This window comes from Bubalus bubalis, chromosome 21 (genome assembly GCF_019923935.1).
Source record: "Bubalus bubalis isolate 160015118507 breed Murrah chromosome 21, NDDB_SH_1, whole genome shotgun sequence".
Taxonomy (NCBI): Eukaryota; Metazoa; Chordata; class Mammalia; order Artiodactyla; family Bovidae; genus Bubalus; species Bubalus bubalis.
Genome location: NC_059177.1, coordinates 29,021,392 through 29,028,193, shown reverse-complemented (window position 1 = coordinate 29,028,193; position 6,802 = coordinate 29,021,392). Strand labels below are relative to the sequence as shown.

General features: G+C 45.4%; 1 long non-coding RNA gene across 1 annotated transcript; it reads right to left on the bottom strand.

Moving 5' to 3' along the window:
• Positions 1–671: 671 nt before the first annotated feature.
• Positions 672–5,205, bottom strand: LOC112581262. Its single transcript, XR_003105777.3, has 2 exons — positions 5,082–5,205; positions 672–2,062 (listed from the first exon to the last, which is right to left on the bottom strand). It is a non-coding gene; the product is annotated as an uncharacterized LOC112581262 (long non-coding RNA).
• Positions 5,206–6,802: the final 1,597 nt, after the last annotated feature.

The following is a 6,802-nucleotide window of genomic DNA, read 5'->3' as shown; positions in this document are numbered from 1 at the left end:
ATCCATATTATAGCTGTGGGGTGTTGACCAAATTACCCCACCTCTCTAAACTCTACTTGCTCATCTGTAGAATGGGGATGTTCTGGGAGAATGACATACCAGAATGGGTGCCTGTGCCCAGCATAGAGAGTGCTCTCAAGAGAGGACCAGAGCTTTCATTCAACTCCTTGCTATGATCACTATGTCCTGGGTTTTTAATGGCTTTTAGTGGCCATCCTCCATAGGAAGATACCATACATTAGTAAATTGCCTCCGAGGATGGACTTTGGGGGGGTTTCTGAATTTCCATACTTTTCAATGACCCTGTTGTTGATACAATCATAGATAGCTTCTCCTGGTGCTTTGAGAAATCAATGAAAGAGAAGAAGCTGATCCACCTGTGCTAACCTGGGATGAGTAAAGCAGAAGACTCATCATATTCCTCATGGCTCAGTTCTAGAAACATTAGTAAGTGCTATGGTCCTACACACCCTGTACCCTCAGGCCCTGCCAAGCACTAATTACCTGGTCCTAAGTCAAGATGCTAACCACAGGGCATGGCTCCCAAACTAAACCCTGGATGGTTTTATTCTGCTTTTATGTTGAGCCCAAGTCCCCTTCATCTTGCCTAAAGACCACCCAGGATGGTCTTCAAACACCATGAGATTCCCCTTCTATTCTTTTCTATTTAAGTTATGAGTGTGCAGTGTATGATATATACAACACATGTATGCGTATGTATGTGTGTGTGAAAATGTATTTGTACCATTTAAAGAGCAATAACAAAATAAATCCCCCTGTATGTACCATCCAGATCAAGAAACAGAACACTTAATACCAATAAACACCCACTTGAATATTTGCCTCTCCTTTAGGAAGCTTTCCTCGCAGCTGTGGAGTAGAAGGAGGAGGGCCCTTGGAAATAGCGGTCAGCAAAACAGATACCACCAGGGTTCTGCTTGCTTGCCCCTGAGCTCTGTGGCCCTGGTAGCTGGTTACCTCTGAGAGCTTCAGTTCTTCATCTTTGAATGGAACATTGTTTTGCAGAATAAATGAGATGCTCCTTTGGATAAACACCAAGTCTGATGTCTGCATCCGAGGAGGTGCCAAAGCACAGAAGCTGTTGTTTTTATCATGGCGGAGCATTTCTGGACAAGGAAATCAGAGATGCAGTGCCCACCTGGCTCTGTAAGCCCTGAGCTGTGTGATTCCAGTCCTGGGTCTCAGTTTCCTCGGGTGGGAGGTAAAGAGAGCAGCCTCACTAGAAAATTTCAAACCTCCTTTTTTCCCAGCCTTGGCCTTTTGGAATTCTACTAATTCTTAAGCTATGGAGAATGGGGGTAGGGTGAAGCACAAACTTAATAATACAAAGCCTCAGTAGATCCACAGCTAGATCTTAGAAAATGATAGTGTGGCTGGCTCAAGGTCACATGACCAGGAGGCCATACTCTGTTTAGCAATGATGATATTTTAAGCACTTGTGGGAGATTTGTGCTTGAGAAACACGTTGACTCTGTTTAATGTGGTGATGACACATGTGGGCAACCTCCAGTTAATGCCCGGGCACGTGTTCCTTTAGTAACAGCCCTGCCTCCTACTCTTCCACTCGCTTCCTTTCTGCTCACATCCTGGTCCTTTTGTACTTCATAGGTCTTCTGAGGGCTGTTTGGTTTCTCAGTGTCAGACTTCAGGTAGTGAATGTGCCTCTCCCTCTGTTGGAGGGAAATCTCTTTCAGCTGTGACTCTCTGAGCTCATCCAGCCTCTTCTACAATAACCTTGGCTCTCATTCACCCATGAACTGAGAACGTATCTGCTCTCTCACTCCTCTAGACTTAATTACCCGCCATCCTAAGGCGAAGTGGCCTTCAGAGTTACTTACAGAGGCAAGTAACTCCCCGGTATAGTAGCCATCCGCCAAGGGCCAGAAAACAACACTGCTAAGACCAAGGCTCCAAAGGAAGAGTCTACAGGCCCCATAAGGTCTTCCTGGGGCCCCAGTGATGACATCTACTTGTCCCCAGGCCTCTTTCTTCTGCAAATCCCAGGAGCTCTTCTCCTCTCTGTCCCAGACGTGAATCCCTCCTGTCAGGGAGAAAGACAACACATTGAAAATCTCCCTGTAAGAGGCAACAACCACAACACATCCTGCAAAATCCTCACTCAGTCCTGACTGCTGCTCTAAATAGTGGTGCTAAGGCAGAGAGAAGGAGTAATTTCTTTACTCCCAAAGAAGGGCTATTTTTATTACATCCCAGGAAAAGAAAAATTAGGGCTCCACTCACTGCTTCTGACTGCTTCTGGGTCTGACAGACCAAAAAGGAAACATTTCCTGTTGACAAGATTTTTCAAGTTTCTCCCACTGGCCATGTTTACTTTTTCCTGACTTTTGTTGAAATCTCTGCTCTGGATCTCTCCCTGTGGAGGACAGAGACTTGCAATGCGAACTCACAGTTATTTTTTAACCACACACTTCTGTGAGGGTGCTTGACCTCCAGCCCTTCACAAGTGTGCTGTCAGTTTCCGGTCATGGCATCACATTGATTTTGGCTACCACCAAGGGTCTCTGCTTTATCCTCCCAGTTATACCCGTTAAGTCTGGGAGGGGTTTTACATAAAGGCTATAACAATACAAGAAGCCTTAGATGTGTACATAAAAAGTCAGAGAAAGAGTAAAACATTTACTTTCCCCAGCAAGTCATTCTTTGGCAGGAAACTGGGCTCTGGGAACCTCTTAGCACTCTGGTCTCCCTGGATTCGCCACCTCCCACTGCCCTCTGCTTTCAGTCCTGCCAAGGTCTCTACACCCTTCTATTCCTTCTGCTCTTCTTCCTCTCTGGGTCCTGGTTCCATAAAAAAGTAGTGGCAGCAGTTCCGTCCTTTAAAGTCCTCTGGGGAAAACAGCTAGATGATAGAAACGCTCCTTTCTTTGACAAGACTGTGGTGCGTTACTGTGCAAACAGAGACTCTGTAGTCTCCTTTCCTGGGTAGTGTATTGGTAGAAAAGAAACTGGGGGAACAGAGAATCTCATCTTCCCCTGATGCTGCTGACGCTGCTTCTGCAGTGTTCCATGCAACCTGGAGCTGAAGAGTGGGACTTCGTGGCATGGAGCAGATGCAGTTTGCCCCATGATCACAGAAGAGCAATGGCCTTATGTTAAACCAGCGCTAATGGAAGACAGGGTTTATGGTATCTAGAAAAGCGGTTGTCTGATGAGCACAAAGATGAGCAAGCTTACAGTGGGAAACACCTCTCAGACTTGATGTGTGCTACAAGGTAACAGAGTGAGTGTGTAACTGCAGATGTATTTATAAGAACTGTGGGCACTGTAGGGTATAATCAAAGTTCGCCAGTTGGGCCACAGCTTTATAAAGGAGGTGATTTGGGAAAACTGGGGAAATTTGAATACAGTCACTGCATGTTACATAGTATTGTATCAGAGTTAAGTTCCTTGGGTGAGATCATGGAATATCTGGCTATGCAGGAGAATATCCCTTGTTCTTGTTGGCATGTGCTAAAGGATTTACAGGTGAAATTACATCAAGTTCTTCAACTTACTTTCAGATGGTTCAGACAATAAATAAATAAATATGAACAAACATACATACATATTTACATAAAATGTATCAGAAATTTTACAAGAGAAAGTCATGTTTGTCTTATGTTTCCCACTGAAGAGTCTAAATATATACATATTTTGTCCTAAGTATATTATAAAATATAATAAAAGTATAATCATATAATATATAGCAGATGTATTGTATATAAAAATATATGTACTGAGGAAGAGGGAAAAGAAGAGAAAAAGCAACTGTGGGAAGTCATTATCAATTGGTGAAACTGGCTGAAAGGGTATATACATTGTTTCAATTTTCCATTGGTCGGAAATTTTTCTAAATAAAACGTTGGTAGAGGAAGTACACTATCTTAACCAGTGAAGTAATCATCACTGGGAGGCAAGACGCTGTCCATCTGTCTTAATTTGGGTTTCCCCAGAAGCAGATCCTGAGATAAAGGTTTAAGTGCAAGTCATTTATCTGTGGAAGTGATCCTGGGAAACACCAGTGGGGAAGTGAGAGGAGGGGAGGATGTCAATAGAGAGGACATTTCCTAACCAGCTGCCTCCTACAGTAAAAGGAGTTTCAGGCCACTGGGGCATTCTAGAGTCCTGTAGAACATCCCAGAAGAGAGGCAGGGAATTTCTGCACCAGTGCAGCACTGGTAACAGGTGTGGGCTGGGAAGATTGTAGCAGCCAGAGAAAGGCTCCCCAGTGCTTAGTGATTAGCTGGGCCCAGCTATGGTGGGCCTGGCTTTCCAAACTCCTTCATCATCCATCCATTCAGTCATCCAACCAATTTCTACCTAGTGTCCACTGGAGCCAGGGCCTGTGCTAGGTGCTGGGGTTTTATTCATATTCATTAAGACAGATACAATCCTTGCTTCTACAGGGGGATGAAAACAAGTAGGGGAGAGAAACAAAAGTCAGGACACAGAAAATAACAAGAGCTGGCGGAATTACAGTCATTCATTCAGCTAATCCTCAAACTTTTCCTAGGCTTATACCTTGTGCTAATCATAATTCTTGACATGGGGACACACAGATGAAAGAAGAATTGTAGGTCCTCTGACAAATCATGGATTTTTTTTTTTTTTTTTTAAGAAAAAGTCTAATTAAAGGCCTATTGCTGCAGATGGGTGATGAGGCATTGAAATCCAGCTGCAGAGACACTGAATGGCTCCATCATTTGCATGTACTTAGAGAAGCCTCCCTCCTCCCCCTCCACAACCTCACTGTGCCCAGAGCGCTAACCCTGCCTGTGAACCAACCCAGAGGAATATCCTTCCATGAACTTAATTTGCTCCTAAAAACAGTAGAAGGGTGCATTCTGCCTCCGTTCTTGGGACATAGGTCTTGTGGGTGGTGAGGCACCTATAAGAGCAACCAATGACCCCCCAGGGGGAGGAGGGAGACCCAGGGTCCACTGAGAGACACCACATGGCTTTCACTTCTGCCCAGCAACCAAACGTTGCCCCTGATCACGGGAAAGTGGAGACATCAACCAAACCTGGTTCCTTTCCCTTCTAAACACCAAATGACTTACTCGTACAAGATTCATCGTTTAACTGATGCTGGCAGGACACTGTGTGACTTCAGCATCAAACACATCCGTCTTTCGTAACAGTGTCCATCCCTCAGGAGACAAAGGCAAAGACGAGACAAGCGTGTGGCGCAAGGTACAGACATCAAACCCTGGGATTTGGGAGGTGGCAGCTGTTTTAGGGAAGAGAAAAAAAGGCAGGAGGTATAGCCTTGAGAATTGCAACCCTATTGTTCTGAGTTGTTTTTTTCCCAGAGTGGTGTGGAATAGATCCTTTTCTTTCAGTCAAGCTTTTATTGCTTTCCTGTAATTTGGATGAGGAGGGAAACCAACACTTTGTAACAAGAAGCCTGAGGAAAGCCATGGTGTGCTGGTTTCTGAATGGTGCTGGCTGCTGGTGGTGGGAAAGGCTCAGCCCCACCCTTCCCTGGGCCAGCTCTGGGCAGCCCTGTTCAACTTTGTTCTGGGTTCAAAGGCCTCCTCAAAGCTTCTCCTTTCTCTCTTTTGCATACAGTCTGTCTGAGTCCTGTGGGCCCTGCATCTGTCTGTCCAGGCCATGCATCTCCTCTTCCGGCCACCCCCGATGAAGCTGGCCCAGGACCCATCGCCTCCAGCCGGATGTCAGCAAAGCCCCTAGCTGGCCTTTGAGCTCAGCCTTGCCGTCCTTCAACCCCTCTCCACAGCAGTCTTGAAGAGCCTCCTACAATGTACATCCGCTTCTGGGGACCTCCAGAGCACCGTGTGCTTCTCAGGATGAAGCCCTCACTCCCTGGCACAGCCTCAAAGCCCCCGTGGCACTCCATCTCCTAGCTTCATCTCCCCTTTGCTCCACCCTGGCACCCAAGCAAACCTCTGCCCGCCCTGTCAAGAGTACATGGAGACATCCACAAATGCTGCTCTCTCTGCCTGGAAAGGACTTCTTCCTTCCAGGCCCTTTCACTGTCCCAGATCATCGTCATTTTTAAAATAACTTTTTATTTTGTATTGAGGTATAGCCAGTAAGTTAATGTGATAGTTTCAGGTGAACAGCAAAGGGACTCAACCATACATATACAAGTATCCATTCTCCCCTAAACTCCCCTCCCATTCAGGCTGCCGCATAACATCGAGCAGAGTTCCATGTACTATACAGTAGGATACCAAACCTTCTTTTCACTGAATCAGTTTTTCCTCCTCTTTCTAGACCTGCCTGGGTGTCACCTCCTCCAGTGGGGCAGCCCTGAGCCTTGACACTGGGGTGAGCTTCTCCTCCCATCCACCTCTTCTCTCCCCATCACAGCCCTGCCTCACCAGCAGGGTACACTTGCATCTATGCCCACCTGAGCCCTGGCACTATGTCTTAACTTTCCTGGCGTGTCTCACAGAGTTCTTGGGGTGGAATGCAGACTCGATAAATGCATACAGGATATACCGGTAAGCAAATGAATAGATCTTTGTTAAGACATTCAGACCACTGCTGAAATGGGGTTCTTCATTAGTGCCAGGAAGAGTGTGGACCATCCACTGGTGACCAATTGGTTACAAATTAAGTATAGAAATTGAGGGTGTTTAGAAATCTTTATAACAATTTACCTGAGAACTTTCATGTCTGCTCGACCTATTACTAAAAATGTTGGCCTTGTATTCTGTTTGTTTGATCTATTTATGTATTTTTTATATTTTTCTATTGTATTTTTTTTGTTAATTTATTTTCATGGTGTTTTATGCAAGTATTGGGCTTCCCT